The following is a 24,255-nucleotide window of genomic DNA, read 5'->3' on the forward strand; positions in this document are numbered from 1 at the left end:
TGCTTTGCTGGGTCAGGACCCTGACCCGGAGTCAGTGGATTTTTGATTCTTTTGAAAACCAGGCTGTTTCTTTAGGTCTTTATGTGGATTTGGGAGTCTAATTTTAGGCGGTTGTATGTTTTAAATCCAGGCCTAAATACACTGCCCACAGGAAACATGCTGTCCCTGATATTTGGGTCAGAACGCTCCCACTAGGGATAATTTCTTCAAACCAGCCAAAGCAAAGAAAGAAACCAACCTGAACAACCACCACGGCAGCACCCTCCCCCACCCCTGGCAAAGCCTTTCCTGCCCCCAAGGTTAGTTTGGGACCCTGGATACATTTTGAGTGGCTGTTGATACAAAGTCACGCTTTTTTCCTTTTCATGTCACTTATGTAAAGGCAATTCATGAAGCAGTTGTTTACTGCAGCAATGCTTGCAAAGAAAAAGAATAGGGAGTGTGTTTTCAAATGCCCTTAGCAGCTTTCTTTTTATTTTGCTCTCCAAGCCCGTGCTATTCAACTTCTCTTCTTCTCAGAGCACTAACAGCTAAATTGTTCTATGCACCCAGCTCCCATTAGCCAAAGAAGGAGTCATGCACATCACTCCCATGAACCACTTTAACAGCATAGTCCTGTATGGCAAGATGTGGCTTCAAGAGAGAGGCAGCTAGATAAATATTAACCACACAGTGCTCTCATTGTAACATACGTTGAAAATAGCATTTGGAGTTTTAAAATGTGCTCTTATACTATTTGGTATCAGTCATCTTGATCTTATCAGGTTAAGAAATTAGATATGCCAGAGCATAACAAATCTGCATTAGAAGCAGGGACTTTGCTGGTTTATGTTGTAGGAAAAGGGGGGGAGAGTGAAGGGGAAGAGAGCTGACATTTGGATTTACTGTCATACCTCAACAACCCACAAACCCTAATTTCTCAGCCCTGAGTTCGTGTCCTTTGCTTTACATTAATTGCGTTGAAATTTCCCTCAGTTATCCAAGCTCTCAGGAGTCACAACTCATTTAATGCCATCTCTTGCTCCATTCAGACAATCTGAGGTCTGGCTGTGCTTAGACTCATATATGGACATAGAGAATGATGCCTTTACAGAATCCCAGAATCACCAAGGTTGGAAGAGACCTCAAAGATCATCAAGTCCAACCTGTCACCACAGACCTCATGACAAAACCATGGCACCAAGTGCCACATCCAATCCCCTCTTGAACACCTCCAAGAATGGTGACTCCACCACCTCCCTGGGCAGCACATTCCAATGATGAACGACTCTCTCAGTGAAGAACTTTCTCTTCACCTCAAGCTTAAACTTCCCCTGGTGCAGCTTGAGTCTGTGTCCTCTTATTCTGGTGCTGGTTGCTTGAGAGAAGAGACCAACCCCCTCCTGGCTACAATCACCCTTCAGGCAGTTGTAGAGAGCAATAAGGTCTCCCCTGAGCCTCCTCTTAACATGGCATAGATTCCCCTGAAATCATCCCACCTCTTGAGAAAGGTTCAGTGTGCTATGAATTAAAGTTTGCCTCTGACCAGCTCTCTATTGGGAGGCGTATCGATTTCATTGCTTGCATCAAAATCAAGCTCAGAAGCACAATCAGAAACTGCTGTACTCTCCTTACACAGATGCAAACATGGTACACAGTATAGAGGAAATAGAAGTAAATTTTGTTGGGCAGTGTGGGAGGAGAGAAAAACATGTCTTTCCCTAATGTCAGGCAATTAGTTTCTGATTTATATCTCAAAGCACATCAGTTGGTAAACTTTGCAGTCGTATCTGAGCTAGCGTGGCGGCGGAGGGCTTTACAGAAAACTCATACAAATTTAAAACTACTTTCTAAGTCTAGTAGGCTTTTTCTTCTCTGGTATCAATGACAGTGCATTCTGCTGTCTAGATGTGGAATTTATTTTTTTTTCCATTTGAAAACAGACTTTCTTTCGGGTGAGTTTTGGTCTCTTTATTAAATTAGTGGAGCTCTCATTCTTTGTGGTTAACAGCATGGTTCTGTAACTGTCGATACCAGTAACGAGGAAAAAAACACAACCACGTAGCCCTAATTTCATAATAAAATGTAGAAATTGCGTATCTTAAGTACTTCAGTCCATGCTGTGACCGTTTGAGGTTTGTTTTGGATTGGATCTGATCTAGTGTAGGATGTCCCTGCCTATGGCAGGGGGGTTGGAACTAGATGATCCTTGTGGTCCCTTCCAACACTGAATGAAACTATGAAACTATGGATGGACAGTATGACCAGCCAATGAAATTGTTTAGAAGGGGTGGACTGTGACCGTTTGAGGCTGTCCCTTTAAGAAAGGGGACATTGTGGGTGAATGTTTATAAACGAAAGACAGATCTAAACTAATTTCATTGGTAGATTGGGAGAAAGCACCTTTGAACTTGGAGTACAGCAGAGACTTGTGGGCAGTCCTGCACTTCTTTCTCCCCCTTCGCAGCTCGCAGCTTCTGGGCTTTCGGCCAGACTGACCTTGGAACTGATAACCACAAGGCCTGACTAACTGCTTTTAATTAACAATTATTCCTTTTTCTCTCTTTCTAACCCTCTCTGGGGAAAAGGGGAGAGAAGGGGGGGTACAGGGGTGGGGAACCCTCCTCAGCAGAGGAGGGAATGTCATTTCTGTGTTACTTTGCTGTATATTTCTGTATATATTGTAAATACTGTAAATTCTGTATATAAACCTGCATTTCCTAAACTGCTTTGTAAATACAGCACACAATCCCTTTGCTAATCCGGCTGCAGGTTTTTTTTCCTTTCAATTTTCTTCCCTTTACTTACGGGGGGGGAAGAAGGCTTTGCAGCCTTCCCCTTCAACCCTCGACACACACTTAGAACCAACATGCAGCCATACTTGAGTGCATGGGTGTAATTTTAAAGCGTAGCAGCCTTAAGGGTGGAGTGCACCCCTGATAACTGGAATTCTCCAAGCAGTAGTTACCATTTCCTCACAATTTCGGACAACGCATAAACACATAAGCTGCAGCTCACAGAGTTGTTGCATATTACCACCATTCATCAAAATGTTGTCTTTGTGGTCAGTGTCTTGTCTTCCCCACTTTATATTATTTTCATATTCTTTTATCACCAACTTGGAGTCTGCAAGAATCCACACAATAACAAACCAGTGAGTTTATGCGGCAAAGAACTGCAGCATGGGCAAGAGACAGATTTGAAGTACCAGGCTTTCAGGAGGCTTATTTAAACTATAACAAAACAATTAAAAAATCCTTGACCATACCTTTTTAATTGGCTCCCTGATAGAGGGGTTAATAGGAATTCTAAAAAAGAGAGAGACAGATAAATAAAGTGGTGTAATGTAAAATAATTCAGATTGTCTCTGTGTAAATGAGGCAATAAATGCCTGCAACAAGAAGCTCAGTCTGACTTCACAGCAGGGCCTGGTGCTTAATTGAAAGTCCTAACTAGTCCCATTTATCAAAGAAATCACTCAGAGGGAAATTTAATTATCACAATTAATCTATATGTATTTTTTTTTTTAGAAAGCCTCCACAAAGCAGAATGAAAATTTCTTTGGGAAGAGTTTTACAATGTTATTGCCAAAAAAGTCAAGCACCAAACTTCTCCTCCCTCAGAGGCAAGGGAAAAAAAAGAAGCAGGGAGCACAGGGCACGTTGTGCCAGGAGCTCTTTGTAACGCCACTTAGGCACAACCCGGAGTAATGAGCACCATCACAGCAGGAGCTCAAATGGAAATATTTCTTCCTAAGTCACAAAATTGCTCCTTTTGCAAGCTGGAGAGAACACCTGGCATTTTGAGAGAGATGCCCCACAACGTGCCCACAGATTCTGAAGCCTTGCCACAGTTTTGCTCGGCTCTGCAGGACTCCTGGCAGCCCTCAGCAGCCCTCGTGAGCTTCTGCTCACAGCTTGTCTCAGTGCACGCACAGAAAACTCCAGAGGCACAATGTGGCCTCCACTCAGTTAACTAGCATGTGATGTGTCTGTAGAGTAAGGAATGAGCAGCACATTTTGGTTTAAGCACTTGTGTAAATACGAGGTGTCTTTGGTAGAGTTGCCTGTGCTTACATCAACACTGAGTTTGCTCCAGCAAGCAAGGGGCCATTCTGAAACCAGAATAATTCCCTTAACTGGTGATATTCACCTCCCAGATGGCTTTGCCTTAGCAGTTGTATGAGCTGGAAAGCAAAGACATCTCCGAGCTGCATTCCTATGCATCTTCTCACATTTGACATTTCCCAAGAGGTTTTTGTTTATTTGCTTTTTAAAGACCAGGCAACATTTAACAGTCCAGTCAAAGTTTCTTCCTTATTGTGAAGAACAGCCCCTTTGTTTTATGTAGAGCCTCCAAACATAAGCCTGGAGTGTTGCAGAAGGCTACTTGCGGAGCACTTGTGGAGCAGATAACAAGTAGAGTCACATGTGTGTGCCTCACATGGCACTTGACATACTTGTGTGAAGATGAAAAGGAAGCCCCAAGAAAGCATGCCAGTCTGTGCCATGATAAAAATCCCCTTCAGTCAATCAGTGAGCTGATAGCTGGTAGGTTTTTCAGGCTTCTGGACTGTAGCATGCAACAAGTGATAGGCAGGAGCCTGCTCCTTCACTTTGAGAGCATGGAGCTCCAGCTGGAGGCAGGATGCAAGGACTGGCATACTCACGCTAGCTTCAATGAAGGGCAAGATCAGGCACTTGAAAGGACAGGGAAAATGGGCCCAGAGGACTTCTTTCACTTTGTGTGGCTTGCACAACCCCACACCTGTATGTGTTTCGCCATGCTTAAAGGAAGTCCATAAGACATCCTAAACCAGTGTAGTTTTCCTTTCCATTCTTCAGAGTCAGGGAGCATTAGAAATTGTGGCCCATGTTAACATCTTTGTGCGTGCCCTTTTCCCCTCTTCTTCAGTAGAGAAAGTTGCAGGCTGGTCTCCTGATGTCACTGTACTTGTTTATTGTGGTTCCTTTTCTGTGCTTCCTACATTATTCAGGTAATACTAATCACCAAAGGGGAAGGAAACAACTCCAGAGCAGACTGAATTACCATTTAATTGGGCATCCTGTGAAATAAACATTTTGACTTGGATAAGATTAAAATGTGAGTCACAAGTCTGGTGAGTTTTCAAGTGTTAGAGACTGCAGCAATGGAACCAGGTGCAAACAGCAAGGAGATAGCAGCTAGGAGCAATGCTCAGCAGAACAGCCGCTGGACGTGGCTACTATTCACTAGGATCAGACTAAAGCTCCAGTGGACAGAACTGGGCAAAATAACTGACAGTTCTTTATTTAAGAAGAAGTATATTTTCAGACAACTTTCTATTTGTATTCATCTGCCTGAACCCACCTCTGGATGCCCTCTAGAAATATACTACTGTCTAGCTCAGCTAAATTCTTAGATATTAAAGATGAGCACTCAGAAGTGCTTCTGAAGGACTTCACCAAATGGTTTGGTGTCTTCCATGCATTCTCCATTTATTTTTGATATTTTGCAGTACTTCTGGACTTGCTGAAAGACACAAACTGCAGAGAGAGAAATAAAAATGATAATGTAGAATATTCATTAAAATATGAAACCCAAATGTGTAACCATGACCATTTACATTAGCCTCACTTGATTTACCTGCACAGACCTGGTGCTGCATTTAAGGACGGAAGTTCTCATTCAGCCACTTATTAAACATCATGTCAAGCACCTGCTTCACAAGCTTACCTAAGTTCAGCTGTCCCTGGACTGCCGATGGAAAGGAGAGGCTGACTGTGGTGGAAAATTTTGTGATGGTCAGCTGTCTGGCTGAAATTGGCCAGATGCCTGACCAACCTGTCTCTTCTGCATTGCACCTGAATAGCAACTGATGCAAGCCATTGCTGGCTGCTCTCTTCCAGCGGTGGCTGCACACCAGCCACCTGGGAATGAAAAGATCCCCAGCCTACGACAATTCCTGTAGCTCTCTGATCCTCAGGGTGTTTATTGTGGCTTCGAAATTGCAAAGGTTGTTGGTTTGCTGTTTACCACCAGGTGGCCTAACCATTCCACCGTTCATGAGGAACCAAGCCTCCATTAGAGAACAGCAGCTGGAAGTTTTAAAGATTTAGGTATTTTTCTTCCCAAGCCTTCTCCTCTCCTCCTTCTTCCTCATTCAGTTGATTAAAAGCGATCAGGGCTGCTGTGATTTCTCAACTCAGTCCTCTTCTCTAAGCAGCTGAGAAAGCTTGGGCTTCCAGCAGTCCAGCCCTCTCTTTGTCCAAATGAACTCTTGCCATAACAATGTGGGTACCTTGGACTTTTCCTCATGCCAGAGATGGAGTCCTTCAGTTTTTTTTGCTTGTGATGTGTCTCCAGTAGTTGGTTTTGTGACCAGCCAGGAGTTCTGCACTAGCTATATGAACTGGATTCAGAGCTACCTTGTGTCCCCAGAGCTTTGCAGGGTGGATTCAGCTGGCCAGAGGATCTGACTCACCAAATAGGGTTTGGTTTCTAAAACCATAGGTAGCTTGGGACTTCAGCAGCCATCTTCAGCCATCTGGGAGCTGGCTGAGCTAACATCTACTTGGGTTTCAAGAGAAGTTGGTATTATGGATCACTCCATTAAAAGTTCTACTGTTGTGGACTAACTTCCCATCTTGGACTAAAAGAACCTGGGCTTACTGATCTAAAAATGGGAAGGGAGATACTCTCAGATGTTCATCTCAGGCTTATCATGATGCAAAGTGTGGGGAAAGCTGTAGCTGTTGCAGCAGCATGAATTAAGAACAAGTATATCAGCACCAATGGTATAATATTGACAAGCAAGTATTGGAAGATCACTGAATGACTCCTTAGGAACAGGAAGCGTGATTTCAGGAGATGAGTTATTTCATGTGCTGCAACACTGATGGCTTAGATTTGTATTTTCTACCATTTATATAATACCTGAAAGCTTTGTAAAGGTACCTTCAAAACAAATCTCAGTAACTAAAGTGATTAGGTAAGATTATTTGGTTAAAACATCCATGATTCATTCATTTGCCTGTCTCTGTAATTATGCATTTCAGTTTTGATGTGAGCAGGGACAACGTACAATGATGGCAGGCAGGAGCCTTGCATCAGTGCCCAGCAAGAGAAGCCTCTGCTCAAGATCAGTTCAGATCAGTTCTGAAACTGATGCCTGGCAATCGCAAATCAAAGGTTATGCAGTTCCTGAGTGGCCCCTATCATAACACAATTGCAGCACAAGAGAGAGCTCCATTGGGCAGATTTTCCTAAAGGATGTGGTGATTGAACTTTTAAAAATGCCAGTCATTTGGAGAAATTTTCAGGAGTCTTTAAATGACTTTGGTAAATGGATTAGTTATAAATAATAAATACCTGGAAATTGGTAGAGGCTTTCAGTTGCATCACAAAAATGTCATGAAGGAATATGGGATATTTCAGCTGCTTTAACCTAGCCTTGGGCAGAGAAGAGTCCAATTCTGATCATTTGGAGGATAAGCAGTCAAATTCAGGGTAACGAGTCTTCAGCCAAGGTGTTACTCTGGATTTACACCTCTGCAGATAGAATCAGATGCTATCTCCTAGTCCATGCATCCTCTGAGAATAGAATTAATTTTGAATTCTCGTATCATCTGCTTGCTTGTGCACTTATTTGCTAACTGTCTGACTGAGTGAGCTATTCTGGGGCCAGTATGATTTAGGCATCCTTTATTACACAGTTTCCAATTCAGTACATTTTTTAATCAAGACTACATTGAAGTTAGGTTTCAGGTACATATAAATATAATATATATTTAGTGAATACATTGCAAATCCCCAAGTCTAATTTTAAATGTAACTATAATAAAACAAAAGAAAAGAAAAGGAAAAAAAGACGGTTCTTTTATTTTATAGGACTGTTAAAGGAGGAGTGCTAAAATATTGCCACTTCTTAAAGGCTTGTTAAGACCTGTTTTCATATTTTTAAAATCACATTAGCTAAAAGCTTGTTAAGGAATAAATAGTCCAGAGGATAATTGAGACTTAGCTGGCTTAAGCATTAATGAATCAAAATCAGATGCCAGATCATTAATTAATTCTACAAATTATAATGTTGCCATTACTGGCAAATACTATGAGAGCTAATACCAAGGAGTAGATTAAACTGTACAGTTTTGCTTCTCACTACGTATCTTTTGCCAAAAATAAAGATACAGTGGTTATTCTTGGTTAATTGCTTACAGCATTTGTGTTTTTAACACTTGTGGCTGATTCTTAACTTGTAAAAACATTTCCCTTTCTTTTGCATGCTACTTATAGAACGTGCCCATCATAGGCTATAAGAATACTTCCATCAGTGCTGTAACCCACGGAAAGTAAAATGTAGTGAAAGTGACAGAAAAGTCAATTCAACACTTCCAAAGCCTCACAAAAATTCACACCCCTTCAAATCAGCATCTTTGGCAAAAGACAGAATAATAGACAGGTCTTGCAATGTGGCCTGAAGTGGAACCGTCTCAGGCTCTGTCAGACCACTGCAGAAAATGAATTAAGAGGGGAAGGAAGAGAAGCAGAAGAGAAGGTCAGCTGGACCTTTCTAGCCACCACTTCTCATCCCACGCACGAAAGAAGCTTCGTTATATTTCGAAGGTGGCAAGCTTTAAAACCTGTTTCTCCAGAGTGAAGGACCAGTGTGGTGAATGGACTGTGACAGCATACCACTGAGGCCAGCAGCTAATGAGAAGCAAGAAACTCAACAGTGATGAGGTGATAGAACGTGAGATGATGTAACAAGATGAGCTAACATCAGTCTAGAAGCAGAATAAAACTTTAAGGCACAAATGACCTGAGTTTTTTCATGGCATTTGAACTCACAGTATTTGAACTTTTTGTCTATGTGGTACATCTTTGCTTCTTTTCCAATCATGTGACATGCCCAAATATCTAGTATCACAGATTCTTCTAGAGTATATCCAAAATGATTTAATTAAGGCTGGAGACCAATCAAAAGCCAATGCTCTGCAGCACCAGTTATAACAGTTTGCTTACTTAAGCATCACTAAATAAGGGGCAAGGTGCAATCTCCTCTAGCTGAGATTAATTTATCCTGAAGCATCCAGCAAAGACTGTCAAATCTGATGCCTGTAAGAGCACGCTGTGGAAGAATGTCCCATTTTCTCCCCATATTGGTTCCTATTTTCATTCTGTTTCCATTTCTTTTTAACTGAAAGGAAGTCTGGATCTCTCTCTCTCTTTTTTTTTTTCTTTTTCTCTCTATTTTTTCCCCTTTTCTCTAGAATTAACACTAAGACATTCTGTGATAAAAATATTCTTGCAGTTTTCCAAGACCAGTGCAGTTCAGCTTCTAGTAGGAATAGAGACTCATGAATCTTGTTACCATCAGCTGCGTTTCAGCTGAAGAACAATGAGGTGCCACATTATTTCAGCCCTTGGTATCTATCCACCATCAATGGCAGACAAATCTTCTTTGCCAAAAGAAATGTCTAATGTAGATCAGAGAGTGCTGGCTTCGTGCCAGTGGTGCTGAATAGATAAATTCTTAGCAGTTTGTCACCCTTTGGGCTCTCTGAACCACCTAAAGGTGCTGACCTTTGCCATGCAATAAAAATGAAACTGGCAACAGGCACCACTGTAGGTAATAATGCATTCTAATATATCTGCATTGTCTACCGCTGTACTGAATCCATGGCCCTTTTCCATGTCTGGAGATGACACACAACACCAAAGCTGTTTTATTGCAACTTTTGGCCTTCTGCCAAAATTAGAGTGTCTAAAAATAGACCAGTGATTGCAATCTGCTGCTGAAGTTGCTGTTTTGAACACAAGTCCGACACAGAAACAAATGGGCGCCTAGGATGTATGGGAACAAGACAAGTAGGTAGAGATGCTCCCTCCAAGGACTTTTCCAGACCTCAACTATTTGCAGCTCACAAATTTCTTGAGATATTTAATAATCCTTGAAGAGTTTTGTAGTGTGAATTGTCCAGTCATTCTTTTTGTTGATTCTATACTAAGACATACAGCCAATATGGGGCACTGTTTCTAGTTTTAGTCTCTGATCAGGCTACCCTGCTAAATTGGTGGAATGATGACTTTTCTCGTAACAGCTGAGAGGTGAAAAGGACTCTCTTTACATGCTTGGGTAGCCAAGTTCATGGTGAAATAGCTGCTATAATTCTGCTGGGATTTTATATTATCATTAATGATTTGCTAGGGCACTTGAATCCTGCAATGCTATCCCTTAAAAGGATTTGAAATCTCACATTTAAAATCTCTACATTTGGTCTGCGTGGCTTATGTTCCTATTTTCCGACACTACTGCCCTAATTCTGTTGACACTCTGAAGTCTGTCACTGTTGGAAATTATTAATGCCATCAACATCAAGGAAAACTCCAAGCTCAAAGTGGGAACTTTTACAACCATGGTGTGAAGGCAGGGAGTATTCAGCTGCTGTAGAAATATTTGCATGAAGCTGTCTTGCTCTTTGGCTTTTGTTTTCATCTTTTTCCATCCATGGAAGTTAATTACTTGCAGTAATTAAAAATTAGACAAAATCTATGTAGAGTAACATAAACTTTGTTCCAGATGGACTCTGCTACTTAATGAGGGACACTTGATAATGATTTTTTCCTTTTCAAGGGGAGTCCAATGGTAGATCACTGTTAGGGCAGCTGTGGGAGCAGGAAACAAACCAGTCTTTCAGCCATGCTGGTGAGATATCTGGTGACAAATAACTTACACTAACCGCCAAGTGGCAGCAAAATAGGTGTTGGATTTTTTGTTTGTTTGCTTGCCTTTTTTTTTTTTTGTTGTCAGTTTGTTATTGTCTTACAAGCTTTGGACCAATTTTTTGAGCTCATTTGTACAGAACTGTGCTTTTTTTTTTGTATGGCACCCACTGATGTTTATACGTGATGGTCCTATCACACTGTGCTGTGTAATCAACAGCTATCCAAAGACTGAGTGCCAAAGATGGGGCACATTTGTTTGTAAATAATAGTTATGCCAATATAATGTCCCAAATAGACACACTCTCATATACATGTGCCTTATTTTACTTTGGATTGTGTCCCTTTGGGCACTTTTATCCCTGAACAAAAGCTACCATGTGCCTACTTGTAATGGGTTGGGGCAGACTCCCCTCCCCACCACGCACAGAAATAACGACTCAGACAAACAGATTGAAAAAGTGATGGAAAGTTTAAATAGAAAACAGTGAGTGCGTGCAAAAAACTAGAAACACAGTGACAAGAACCCCAAAACAGACCCAGAAAGATCCCATCCCCACCTGAGGGTGCACCCAAAACCCCCACGGCTTCTCCTTCCCCCCCCCCCCACTGCTAGGCTAGTCTCAGCTGGCCAGATCTGAGACTGCCCATCCCCTCGTGGCCTTGGGCCTAACCAGGCCCATGGCCGGGAGATCTCTCCCCCAGTTACCAGGTGGTGAAGAGGAAGGAAAGAGGAAGTGCCAGACCCCGCCGTGAAACTTATAGTGGTACAAGGGATCATGGTAGGAAATAACCTAATTTCCTGTGTCCACCCACTGGGCTGGACTTCTGGACTCAGGAAACACCCCTGTAGCAGAGGGCACCCAGCCCAAACTACGACACTACTGAATTAGGTTCCTATCATTAAGACAACTATAGTGGTGCAAAAGGGAAACTTTTTTATGCAGCCACATTGTCACCTGGCCATGAGGCTTTGATAGAGAAACTATGGTCTGCAATGCTGCTGATTTTGCCACATCCCTGCCACTTCAGATGCTCCTATCTTTATACCCCAATGCCCCTAATACAGTTCCCACTGTCACATTTAATTTACAGTTTTCATTAGCACACACCTTCAATGAGTTAGTATGCACTCTTCCTACTCTACTGCCATGTGAATTGAGGGGTGTCAAAGGCAAAGAAAACCAGCAAAAGATACCCAAGGAGGTTTTTAGATTAACAATCTGGGGAATATTATAAATCACAGTAGGATGGATCAAGCTGGGGTGTTTTGTTTATTTATTAAGGTGTGGCACAATGGTAAAAATTCTGCCTTTAGGAAAATTAATGGAGAACAATTCAGCAGTTGCAAAAAGGAAAGGATTTTTCTGGCTGTGTATTGTCCTGTCCCCATACTTTCTCCTCTACCTCCAGCACACATACAGAAGACAAAGGAGCGTGCCTTTGTTATTTCAGCTGTCATTTCAAAGGAAGAAGACTGACTTAATTCCCTATCACCAGGTCACTTAATTGCTTGGCAGTCATAAAGGATAACAGCTTTTATTGTTCAATTTAATTAGACATCATCTAGTAGAAAATAACTTGACTTTTTTCATAATACAATCTATCTCTTGGATAAAGGATACATGCATATTTCCACTGGAAAAACCCTAGCACCTCAAGTCACTGAAATAAAAGTTCTGTGTGTGGTCAAATGCAAAACCTGTTCTGATTTCTGTAAGAACTTGGAGCAATACTAAGTGATTTTTAGCTATGTTGTTTTTTTGGAAAAGAGGTTAAGCTCCTAGCTTGAGAGTGTAAAGAGGGCCTGGGAAAATAGACAAATAGATTATGTAAATTGGTTGTGTGTAAAGATGAAATCTGTCTTTAGGATCTACTATCTCTTTAGGATGCTGCAGAACCTTGCAGCTTCCACAGACACTCTAACCACTATACGGCACAAAGGTTAGTTTTGTGGGAAAAAAACAAACAAAAACATTTCCATGGGACAAAATATCTGACCTGTTTAGGGAAATGGAGCAGATGGAAAGCTTGCCCATACTGGTGCAGAAGAACTCCAGTCTCAGCAGTAGGGGTTTTTGTGGTGAGAGTGGTGAAGCCCTGGAATGGGTTGTCCAGGGAGGTGGTTGAGGCCCCATCCCTGGAGGTGTTTAAGCCCAGGCTGGATGAGGCTCTGGCCAGGCTGATCTAGTGTGGGGTGTCCCTGCCCATGGCAGGGGGGGTTGGAATTATATGATCCTTGTGGTCCCTTCCAACCCTGACTGATACTAGGATACTTGTTTTGTTTTTCATTAAGAGCACACTGAAAGTCACCATCCAATCATTTGGAAGGGGAAGGAATTTTGTAGCGTGTTTGGCAAAAAAATCCGCTGGTCATCTGACTCTTCCTGTGGGTATGTGTGTGTCTAAAAGAAAGGTAGAGCAGGAAGCCACTGAAAGGGAAAGATTTTCTATTGCAATAAGTTTACTAAATCAGTAATTGCTTGTGGGGGTTCAAAAACCACATGCCTAGCCAAGTGCAATGATTCTGCACTCTGCAGATTTTTCTTAAAGGCTCTTCTACAGCAGTCAAACTGTGTTGTTTTTCTTCCACAGGTAGTACCACTGATGGGGTGAAGTCTGCCCAGCTTTCTCCCAGCATTTTGCCCAATGAATACACCAAAGAGGTATCAGCATAAAGCTTTTTAATGTTATTTTTTAAAAACATCCTATTAAACCAGCAGCACTAGCCTGATGCAATTCCAGCATAGCCATGCTTGTTCTGGTTTAAAACATCTTCTGGAGGTTTCTCTGTGTTGTTTGGGAAGAGGTTTAAACTGTACAGGTAACAACCACTGGAAGCAGGGCTTCACTAAGGAGTTATGTCTCTGTTAGATACTGTGAACATGGTCCAGTTTCCTAAGATACTAGACTGGGGAAGCTTGGGAAAACCAGGGTGTGGAGCCTTCCTCTTTCCTTTTTCTTCCCTTTCCCCCCACCTTTCCTGTTTTCCTTTCAGTAACCCATGCAGATGTGCCTCCTTTGAAACCAGGAAACCAGTTCTTCACTAGGCATTGGTGGTGTAGCTGGCGCTGACAAAACACACTGACACCAGCTCCATCTCTCTGTTCCTTTCCCCTCACAGTTGTTACTTCACACATTTCTTGCCCATCCTTTTACTTAATAAATCCCTCAGGAACTCACTGTGCTTGAAAATGCTCTGTTAGGCCTGTTTTACTAAAACCCTGCTAATATATGTCTGGACCTTCAGTGAGTTAATGCAACTCAAAATAGATCCACTAAAGTTAGTGAAGCTGCTTCAGTTTACCCCAGCTCCAGGTCTGATCCATCTTCTCTCGTATGGTTCTTTAACCAGCCTCTTTTTCTTGCTCCAGCTTTTCTCATTTTCATTTACTAGCCTAGTATTTTGAAATTTTATGCAGTCTGGTTTCATTTACTGTTAAAATGCATCTCTGGTACCAGGCACATCATTTTCTAAGGCTCCATCATGCCAAGAGAGTTAGTAAAACACCAGTTTTTCACTCCAGTTCCCAACCCATATGTTTTCAAGTAGCACTAGGGAAACATTTTTTAAAGGACAGACTCCAGAGATGTCTTCTAATATCATCAGCAACGATAATCAAAAGCTGCTTTTGCAAAAGCCTGCGGGATTATCAGTCTCTCAAAAGGAAATTCAGCAGCTTTTCTTGCAGTAACGTTTATTCTCCACCCTTCCACCTCAAGCTACTATTTGCCTCAAAGTGGTGACACCCTGGACAGCTCCATTTCCATATGCACTTCCCTATTTAAGTATCAGGAGGGACCCTTAATCCAGGGTCACAACTCTTTCTGACTTGCCAAGAGAAATGTAACTCAAGTGCTAATAACACTTCGTCGTAGTTCACAGATGATGCAAGTTTTGCCTCATTTACAGTTGCAAAACACCTCTGAAGAAATATTGTGTTTTCAAATTTAGACATAATTTCAGCTACTCATGACATCAGTGTCAGGACTTAGGCTCGTCCCCAGAGGAACACACTGCTAATTTCAAAGATGTTGTGGCGAACTCTGCTCAGGCTCAGAGGTGACACAGCCTGTTCTTGTCCTGTGACTGGCAGCATGCTGGGTATTTATGAATATCCATGTAATGATGATCATTTCTGCAAAGCTTTCTGCTAGTGACTTCTTTGATAAGGAGAGTAACAGAGCACAAAGAGGCAGGGGTGACCCTATTAAAAAGTTCAACCCAATATTCTCCAGAATTGCTTTATCATCAGAAAACTCATTTTTTGGCACTCTTTCTCGTTTCTCACTATTGCTTTTCCTCTGCCTCCAAATTTGTCTCATCAAAATGTTTTACTTCCTTTTCTTCTTCCTCTTATTCGATTCCTCAGACAATGTCTTCAAGACTTACCGCTCCCTTCTCCAAATGGAGGACACTTCACCTGGGCCATCAGGGCATATAGACCATTCTCCATCTTTGTTGCCATTTGAACTTCAATGTCTTTCTTGTACTGAGGGGCCCAAAACCAAACCTAATATTTGAGGTGCTGCCTCATCAGGGCTGAGTACAAGGAGGACAATCATCCCTGGTGCTGCTGGACACATGATTTCTGATACAAGCCAGGATGCTGTTAGCCTTCTTGGTGACCTGGGCACATGCTCCCTCACATCCAAGTGGCTTTTGACCAGCTCCTCCATGTACTTTTCTGCCAGGCAGCTTTCTGTACCAAGCCTGTAGCATTCATGGGGTGGTTGTGACCCAAGTGAAGGCCCCGGCACTTGGCCTTGTTGAACCTCATACAACTGTCCTTGGCCCAGCCTGTCTGTGTGTCTCTGTAGAACCTTCCTATCCTCAAGTATATCAACACTCCTGCCCAACTTGGTGTCATCTGCAAACTTACTGATGGTGCCCTTGAACCCCTCATCCAGAACATTGATAAAGACATTAAAAGAGAACTGCCCCCAACACTGAACCCTGGGAAACACCACTTGTGACTGTCTGCCAATGGGATTTAACTCACAACACTTGGGCCTGGCCAGCCAGCCAGTTTTTCAACAACTAAGAGCACTCCCATCCAAGCCATGAGCAGCCAGTTTCTCCAGGAGAATTCTCTGGGACACAGTGTCAGAGGCTCTACTAAAGTCCAGGCAATCAACATCATATGAAGAATCACAAAATGTTAGGGGCTGGAAGGGAGCTCAAAAGATCATCTAGTCCAAACTCCTGCCAGAGCAGGATCACCTGGATCACAGTATCACAGTATCACTTAGGTTGGAAAGGACCTCGAGCATCATTGAGTCCAACCTATCAACACAGACCCCACGACTAGACCATGGCACCAAGTGCCACGTCCAATCTCCCCTTGAACGCCTCCAGGGTTGATGACTCCACCACCTCCCTGGGCAACCCGTTCCAATGCCGAATGACTCGCTCGGTGAAGAACTTCCTCCTCACCTCGAGTCTGAACCTCCCCTGGCGCAGCTTGAGACTGTGTCCCAGGATCACACCCAGATGGGTTTTGGATTTCTTCAGAGAGGGAGACTCCACACCAGCCCTGGGCAGCCTGTTCCAGTGTTCTGTCACCCTCACAGTGAAAAGCTTTTTCCTCCTGTTTCCATGGAACTTCCTATGCCTCAGCTTCCACCCATTGCCCCTTGTCCTGTCATTGGGCATCACTGAGCAGAGCCTGGCTCCATCCTCTTGGCACTCACCTTTTAAATCTTTATAAACATGAATGAGGTCACCCTTCAGTCTCCTTCAAGCTAAAGAGCCCAGCTCCCTCAGTCTCTCCTGTTAAGGAAGATGTTCCTCTCCCTTCATCATTTTGCGGCCTTTCCCTTGTCCACTAATCAGGTCACCTTGTTGTAGAAGAAGATCAGGTTAGTTAAGCAGGACCTGCCTTTCATAAACCCATGCTGGCAGTCACCTGATTGTCCCATACCTGCCATGTGTGGGCACTCAGAATGCTCTGCTCTATCATTTTCTCCTGGGTCAGAGGGACAGGCCTATTGTTCCTCGGATCCTCCTTCTGACCCTTCTGATAGATAGCTGTTACATTTGCTAACTTTCAAGCAAAGTCTGCAGCCTGGCAATAAATTTCACAGCAGCCTAATTTTGCTAGGAATGATGCTTTGGGTTCTGTGTGGCCCAGAAAGGAGTGGGTTTTAAATTTCCTAGGATTCCCTAATCCGCTTTATCAGCCGCTTCTCCCTAAACTGCCGCTGTTCCCTCAGAGATTTAAAGCCGCAGTGGCTCCTTCAAGGCCTTTTCCTGATTATGATGTTTATTCTCATCCAGTCAAGACAGAGAAACATTAGCATGTGATTTACAGCCATGGGACCTATCGCAGATACCAGCACTCAATATTTGAAATTCAAGCAGTATCTACTTGCAGCAAACTGGTGGGGATCAATCTAGAGATAAAAAGGAGGCCCCTGCCTTTTTAGAAGGCAGTAGAGATTCATCGTCGAGGTCTGTCAGTCTTAGCCTGTCAAGCAAGATGCTGTGCATCGCTCCTAGGAACCAATGCATGCAATAATACTCACACAGTATTGATGCCTGCCCCCGTCCTGGGTTTTAATTCCTTTCTTTTGTTGATTTTTTTTTTTTTCCTTGCAACTCTCCACTTTTCCTCTCATGTTTCAAGTCTTTGTATCTGTCTGTCAAGCAGGCAGCGAATTCAGGACAGGTTTTCATGCCAAGGTATTCTTTACCTAATGAAAACAAGTGAATAAAACATAAGAGAAGTACCTTTAAATTAAAAAGAGACAAAAAAATAAAACCCCAAAACTGATAAAAAAAGAAAATCTATATCTGAAGAAAACTTCTTTCTTATTCTAGAAGAATACCTATTGAATGGATTAGTCTCTTTTTGTTTTAATTAAAGTATGCACTTAAAAATATACCCTAATTAAATAAGGAAAAAGAACCATGTGTGGCAGAAGTGGAATATATGCATATGGGAAGAGTCAAGACAATCCAGACAAACTTCTGATGGCATGACATATTCATGCAGAGTAGTCACTTTTTGAAACTAAAATTTCCTCCTAAAGGCTCCCGGTTTGTATTATTAATGACATTTTTCTTAGTCTGCATTACCATTTCCATCTGAGAGGGGGAAAAAAAAGGACAAAAAACTTTTCTCAAGTTTGAAAGGACAAAGCAGTCTCAGAGCCGCAAACATCAAATGCTTTTGCACAAGCCTTTGAATGGATTTCATCTGCACTGTTTTGTAAATGGGTAGAGGGAGCAGCTCTCCTGCCCTGAGACGCTGTGCTTGGGGCTCTGAGACAAGACATAGCCAAATGGAAAACTTAGAGGGGGAAAAAAACACATGGAAAAGACACTCCACTATGGTATGTGCAACAGCAGCCCCACACGATGGAGCCCCTTCCAGCCTCTGGGACAGCAGTTCTGTTTCACAGCAGCTTTGATGAAGTGAGTATATTTGGACCCTGATTTAACTCATGGGTAACACTGACTGTTAGGAGCTGATTTAAGTCTGTGCTGTAGAGTTGTGTGGAGCCAGGCCATTAGAATAGTTCGTCTGCTCCTCCAGGCTTCTGCTGGCTGCACAGAGCCTTGGATGCCATATTCTAAATGTCTGCCACTGACTAGCTGTCCCTCTTCTCTGTTTAACATGAATATCCTGTAATTGGAGTGTCAAGCTTCTTGCTGCCACCACTGAGGAGGAGGATACGGAGGAGGAACCAGAAGAAATCCATCTTTGCCATAATGAATGTTTGCAGTTCAGACCAGATCAGGCTGTTCAGATGTTTTATTCCTCCTTTTCATCTCCTTTGTGGAGGCTCAAGCATTACCAGAACACAGAGATCTCCTTTCAGGGCTTCAAACTCATCAAAGATCTGCCGAGTCCACTGTGTGGGGAAACAGACAGGGAAGCTTTTTTGATGCATCTTTGTAATCTCCTTGCTGCTGGCACTTTTTGCATATCTTGTGGGTTGTCATTGTGGGGACACCTGGCAGAGTCTCCCCCGGGAGGTGGGGGCTGGGGAGCCAATCCAGGCTGCTTTTGTGAGGCAGAGCACCCATCAGTTCACTTGGAAGGGGTGACAAATGGCTGGGTTTACGGCAGTCCCTGCTGCCTACTTGTACAAGGCAGCACAAACTTTGCAGTGCCCCCACGATGAGGCACAGAAAGCACAAGCAGGCAGTTGCCATGATGCTGTTAACTCATTTAAAAAGCTATTTTTAGGGGCCTGGACAGTAACTGCCACCAGCTGTACTCCATATGGCCTCTGGTATTTCCCTGCTGTTTCACAGCTATAGATGAGATCTGTGGTACCCAAAAGCCCTGGACTTTTTTGCCCCCAAGATGCTGCTAGCAACATTTAAGGTCCCTAAAGGAGCAATAAGGTGTTTGGGGGGTGCTTAGTGCAGAACAAGCTCTATCTGCAGCTATCTGTTAGTGTCTGAAGAGAGGAGTGCAAGGTCTATTGGCTGGGTAAGAGCACCACAGTAGTGTGTCTGTCTCACTGCCCCAATATCACTTTGGTGACACACACACACAGAGCTACACTGTGCTGGGATGATATTCCCTGGCTCATCTTGGTGTCATTGTGCATGCCCACCTGCTCTGTTTGTTTTGTTTGCTTGCCATCCCGATGAATGGAAATCCAATCTCTCTTTATCACCTTACTCCATTCACCTTAATCTACAAAGATAGCAGTTAAAGCTGCCTGTGGCTTTGCCAGCCAGCCTTACAGCTCTTCCCACGGTGAGTAACATCTACTCACTAACTAGCAAGAGATTTTAGCATCATTTTGTTACCTTCTTTAGAAAGATCTGAAAATGAATAACTCACACATGTCCCACGGCTAAAGATATTGATCAGATGAGTAAAGATTGGACACTCACAGAGGTGTTAAGAAATCTTCATCTGTTTTCTAGGATCCCACTTTCCTTTTCTTTATATGCCAGATTTACAATTCTTAAGTGGCAACCCAGTGTCTAATACTGCTGAAGTTCAAAATTAATATTTGGAATGACTATCAGGTTAATGCTGACTTCTTTCCCACAACTGTTCTGATCAGGCCTTTAAAAATTGGTTGATACCCTCCTATGACTTGTGTATATAGAATATCTATATCTATATATCTATGTATCATCTATATCTATGTCTGTATCTATATCTATATATCTAAATCTATATCTATATCTATACCTATATCTATATTTCTCTCTATAAAATTTCCTATAGCTATTTAAATAAATCTGACTTCTACAAACAAAGAGCAAACCCAAGAACTGACTGCAGTTACTTTGGAGAGATACTCCAGGTCTAGCTGAAAAAATATAGCAGTCATTCATAGCCAGAAATACAAGTAAAGATCAGAACATTTGATTATTTTCTTTTAATACACAGCTAAATAAGATTTCCTGCAGGCTTGAACAGATCATCATTAAATCCACATTTCAATAAAGAACAGGCAAACTGGACTGGATGACTCTTATGCAGTCTGGAGTATTTTCCATCTCCTATTCATCTATTCACTTGCTCACAGTGTTTCCCAGAAAATGTTGGAATTCATGCACTAAGGTACAAAAATATCTTAGGAAAGAGTACTGGGTTAAAAAAAGTACTTCCCTGGAAAGCAGGATTTTAAATACATATATTCCATAAAAATTACTCTCTGTAGATGCTCCAGAACATATTAAACCAGTGGAGTCTAGGTTAAAAATAACCACTGAAAGAGAGCTTTTGTTTGCCACTTGGAGCAGTACTAGCTGTCTCTTTTGCATTTAGCTAGTGCTGGTGTGTATAAATTACATTGTGTATCACTTAATTGCTGAATGTTTCCACAAAATCACATTGCAGTTCAAGCCTCTATCCTATGGTAAGGAATTCCTTAAGTAAAGGTCTATGTGGAGATGTCTTTCTGGTCTCTGCAGGAATCTGAATTCAAATTGGTGTCACAAGCATTCCTGACCACAGCAAACCTCAGAAAATAGCCATCAATAGCCTTGACCTTGTACAGCTGGCCCCATTTGAACTGTGATTACCTCTCCAAACTTCACCAAGATTGTATTGGCAACCATCATGAAGGATGAGCCCAGGCTGCCCTGAAGAGTAATAATTTAGCCATGAAGATCAGCTTCACCTGCCACATTACTAGAGTCTGCCTTGGGGGTAAGAAGGAGCAGTAATTTCCATGGGGAGTCAGAAAATGAATGTGGCCCTGAAATGCACACCATGTTGCCTTCACATTCAGTTGCCTACCAACATGTTAGTTAGAAGATGCTATCAGCATTGAAAGGCTTTTCGTTGACTTTACTTCATCCACAGGAAATAATGATGCAACACAGGTGATGGAAGGTACCTGAATCCTTTCCTGAAATGACAAAGGTTTGGGCAGTGCCATGGTGCCTCCCCACATTTACCTTGAGCTTTGCTGGATGTCTTCTCTCTTTTCACCTCATGAGGATCGTCCAAACTGTGCTGGTGCCAGTGAAGTTGGTCATATTGAAAGAGTCCAGTGCAGAGCCACAAAAATGATGAAGGGAGTGGAACATCTTCCTTAACAGAAGAGACTGAGAGAGCTGGAGCTCTTTAGCTTGGAGAGGAGGAGACAGAAGGGTGACCTCATTCACGTTTATAAAGATGTAAAGGAATGTAAAGATGTAAAGGGTGAGTGCTGAGAGGATGGAGTCAGGCTCTGCTTGATGATGCCCAGTGACAGAACAAGGGGCAATGGGTGGAAGCTGAGGCATAGGAAGTTCTATAGAAACAGGAGGAAAAAGTTTTTCACTGTGAGGGTGACAGAACATTGGAACAGGCTGCCCAGGGGGGTTGTGGAGTCTCCCTCTCTGGAGAGATTCAGAACCCTCCTGGATGTGTTCCTGTGTGATCCGCTCCAGGTGATCCTGCTCTGGCAGGGAGTTTGGACTAGATGATCTTTTGAGCTCCTTTCCAGCCCCTAACATTCTGTGATTGTGTGATATTGAGTTAGCACTGTGATCCATACATGTGTTTAAGTCTCTGTGGCAGTGAGCAGGGCTTGTACCAATAACCATCTCAAGAAAATTCAGGGCACACAAATTATAATAACAAACTTATATTTTGGTAACTATTTGCGAGGTTTCCTTTACTGAAGTCCAGTCAAAGCTTCATCCCCCTTCATGCACTCTTTCTCTCTGCTTTCTCCCCACCCCTCTTCTTTTGGTTGTTCAAACTCCTGCAGATGACCACAGGGAAAACACAGGATGCTTGCAGATCTGCTGGGTGAATAGTGAAGCCCAAGCAAACACACTGTTTACTCAGAAATACTTCAGGCTGTTTTCAGGAGCCAAGAGAATACTGATTTCTGATCATGCTTACCTCTTAAAGGAGAGCACACAAGTCTCAGCAGTAACTTTCCATTTCAATGGCTACTGAAATAAGTCTGGTTTGGGAATTGCCTTTCCTTATTTGTGTAAAAATCCTTTTATGCCATTAAGAAGCTGTGCAAAGAGAAACCAAGATCTGGGAGCTTGTCGAGGCACAGTTTCCACTACCCAGTAGAGTTAGTCTCATTAAAATGGACCTCATCTCCTTGCCTGCTCCAGCACATCCTGTCAGTTTATCGCAGACCATCTGACAACTCTAAAATGGAAAGCATGACGTAAAGCAGGAAAAAGAGAACAAGACTGGAAAAAAAACCCCAAAACAAAAATGACAAAGACTTTGGAGAAAGGCCTCACAGGAAAAGATGCCTGTATACAAACTTGTTAAGTCTTCAGGGCACCTATGTGCCAGCCACAGGGAACAAGAAACCTTTAGGGCTGTGCACTGCTGTCTGCCTTCACCCAGCTCTGCAAGAGCAGTGCACACACCTGGAGCCATGCATGCAGGAGTAACCCTCTCAGGAAAACACTTCTCCAAAACCCCCTGCAGGGATACTACTCTGTCTCACCCTACTGGCAGGCCTGAATTTTGGTTTATCAGGGAGTTTTGGGCTGGAAACTAAGAAACAGCAGAATTGCCTGGATGAAAGAAGACAAAAATCTTCTCTTGAGACCTCCTCCAGGTCAATGACAAGTGCAAATCCTGCCCTGTGCCTGACAAAAGGCAACAACTGGAAAATTACCAGGGGGCAGAGGGGACATTGAGAAACCCCCAGGACATGGAGCAGTGTGTCTGTAGGAAGCACAAAGGGTGAAGGCTTTTGGTGGGGAGCCTGCTGGGGAATGAAATCCCCTTTGCCCCTCACATGGGCTGGGCTGTGTCAGCTCCTGGGAAAGAGCTGCTGATGCTTTTTCTCCCAAGTCTGAAAAAGGGCAAAGTCTCATCAGCAGATGCTGCAGCGGCCAAGTGGGCCCAGTAAGGGGAGTTAGTTGATGGCTGAGGGTGGCTGTGCTCTGCTGTGAGATGCTGGCCTCTGAGGTGGCCTTGCTGAGGATAGCTCCCTCCCTTCCCAAGGATGGAAATGCCCTCAGAGGCAGCTTGCTGTGGGAGACGTAAATTCTCCTGTTGGTTTCTGCATGACAGCAGTAAATTCTTTCATTGCTCCTTAAGCTGAATTTTCCACGGTCAGTTTTCCTAGGAGACTATTTTTGCATGTATTTCCTCATTGCCTGGACAAGACCAAGACAAATTTGAAGCCAGACCATTGCAATAACTCAGCTCCACACAACAAGCTCAGTTCAGTAGCAGTGGGGAAAACAAACAGCCTGGGGATTGATGGGAAGAGAGATTTAAACAGTGAAGCAGAGTATCTTACACTGGCTGGAGATTCAGTGGGTTTTCAACACAAACTGGCAGAGACTGGGAAGCAGCTGGGAGAGGCCACATCAGGAAAAGAGGCTGTGGGACAAAGCAGTCCTTTTGTATAGGTATGTGTATACAAATATATATGAATATATGTGGAATATTTAGATTAAAACCTTCTCATCCAACATGTAAAATGTGCAAGTTTTTAACTGGAGTCCAAGACTTTACTTCCAACAGTCCCTCTGCTCCCCTAGCGATGTTTGTCTAAGGCACTCCAGCTGGAAAAACAACTGGACAAAAAGGAAAACCAAGCCCAAACCAGCAACAGCAGTCCAGAGACAGAAAGGCTTTCTCATAAAGCACCGTACATGAGCTCTCTAACTGAATGCACCAGGGAGGTGTGTGCTTACCCTGGGGGATTTGCCTTATCCCTGCTCCTTGCAGCAGCATTTGACACCAGGAAAGCAGTTTTGGGGCAGGAGCAGCATGTCCCTGACCATCTCCCCATCAGTGATGTGTGCTGCTTTCGCCAATGAAGCATCTAAACAGGGAGCTAAGGTGGATCTGAAAGGAAAAAAAACAACCACCAGGGTTGGAGGATGAATGCTGAGCTAACAAAGTCCACAGGCAAAACACAGAAGGGAGGTAATTTTGCTGCTTTTCCCACACCACATAGGTGACATCAGTTAAGGTGTTAAAATGGCTAATGCCTCGTTAGAGGAAAATGGGATCAAAATGAAGGACGCCAGATGCGGGAGGAGAGCCCTTTAAATTCCCAGCTACAAATGCCAGGTTTGTGAATGAGCCTCTGCTGCCAGGTGCTTTGCAGGGAAAGCCTTGCTAATAATTGGAGAAAATGGCATGGCACAAAACTCTCTGA

At 43.1% G+C, this 24,255-nt stretch overlaps 1 protein-coding gene and 1 long non-coding RNA gene across 5 annotated transcripts in view; one reads left to right on the forward strand and one right to left on the reverse strand.

Moving 5' to 3' along the window:
* LOC137440589 (uncharacterized) overlaps positions 1–24,255 on the forward strand; it is a 91,814-nt gene that overhangs the window by 55,295 nt on the left and 12,264 nt on the right. For both annotated transcript variants that reach the window (XR_010987194.1, XR_010987195.1), the window contains exon 2: positions 13,279–13,349. This is a non-coding gene — a long non-coding RNA (uncharacterized lncRNA). The remainder of the gene's footprint in view (positions 1–13,278; positions 13,350–24,255) is intronic.
* The window catches only part of CXXC4 (CXXC finger protein 4), a 141,298-nt gene continuing 122,488 nt past the window's right edge, over positions 5,446–24,255 (reverse strand). Inside the window, exons 2-3 of one of the 3 annotated variants that reach the window (XR_010987191.1) lie at positions 17,212–17,379; positions 5,446–5,504 (exon numbers count right to left, since the gene is read on the reverse strand). The gene's annotated coding sequence lies outside the window, so the exon portion shown is untranslated. Of the gene's footprint in view, positions 5,505–16,444; positions 16,525–17,130; positions 17,380–24,255 lie in introns of those variants that run through there. The other 2 variants (XR_010987190.1, XM_068136854.1) reach the window with 2 other exon arrangements.

Source organism: Melanerpes formicivorus, unplaced genomic scaffold (assembly GCF_026170545.1).
Source record: "Melanerpes formicivorus ecotype bairdi unplaced genomic scaffold, bMelFor1.0.p_v2 SCAF_4, whole genome shotgun sequence".
NCBI lineage: Eukaryota > Metazoa > Chordata > Aves > Piciformes > Picidae > Melanerpes > Melanerpes formicivorus.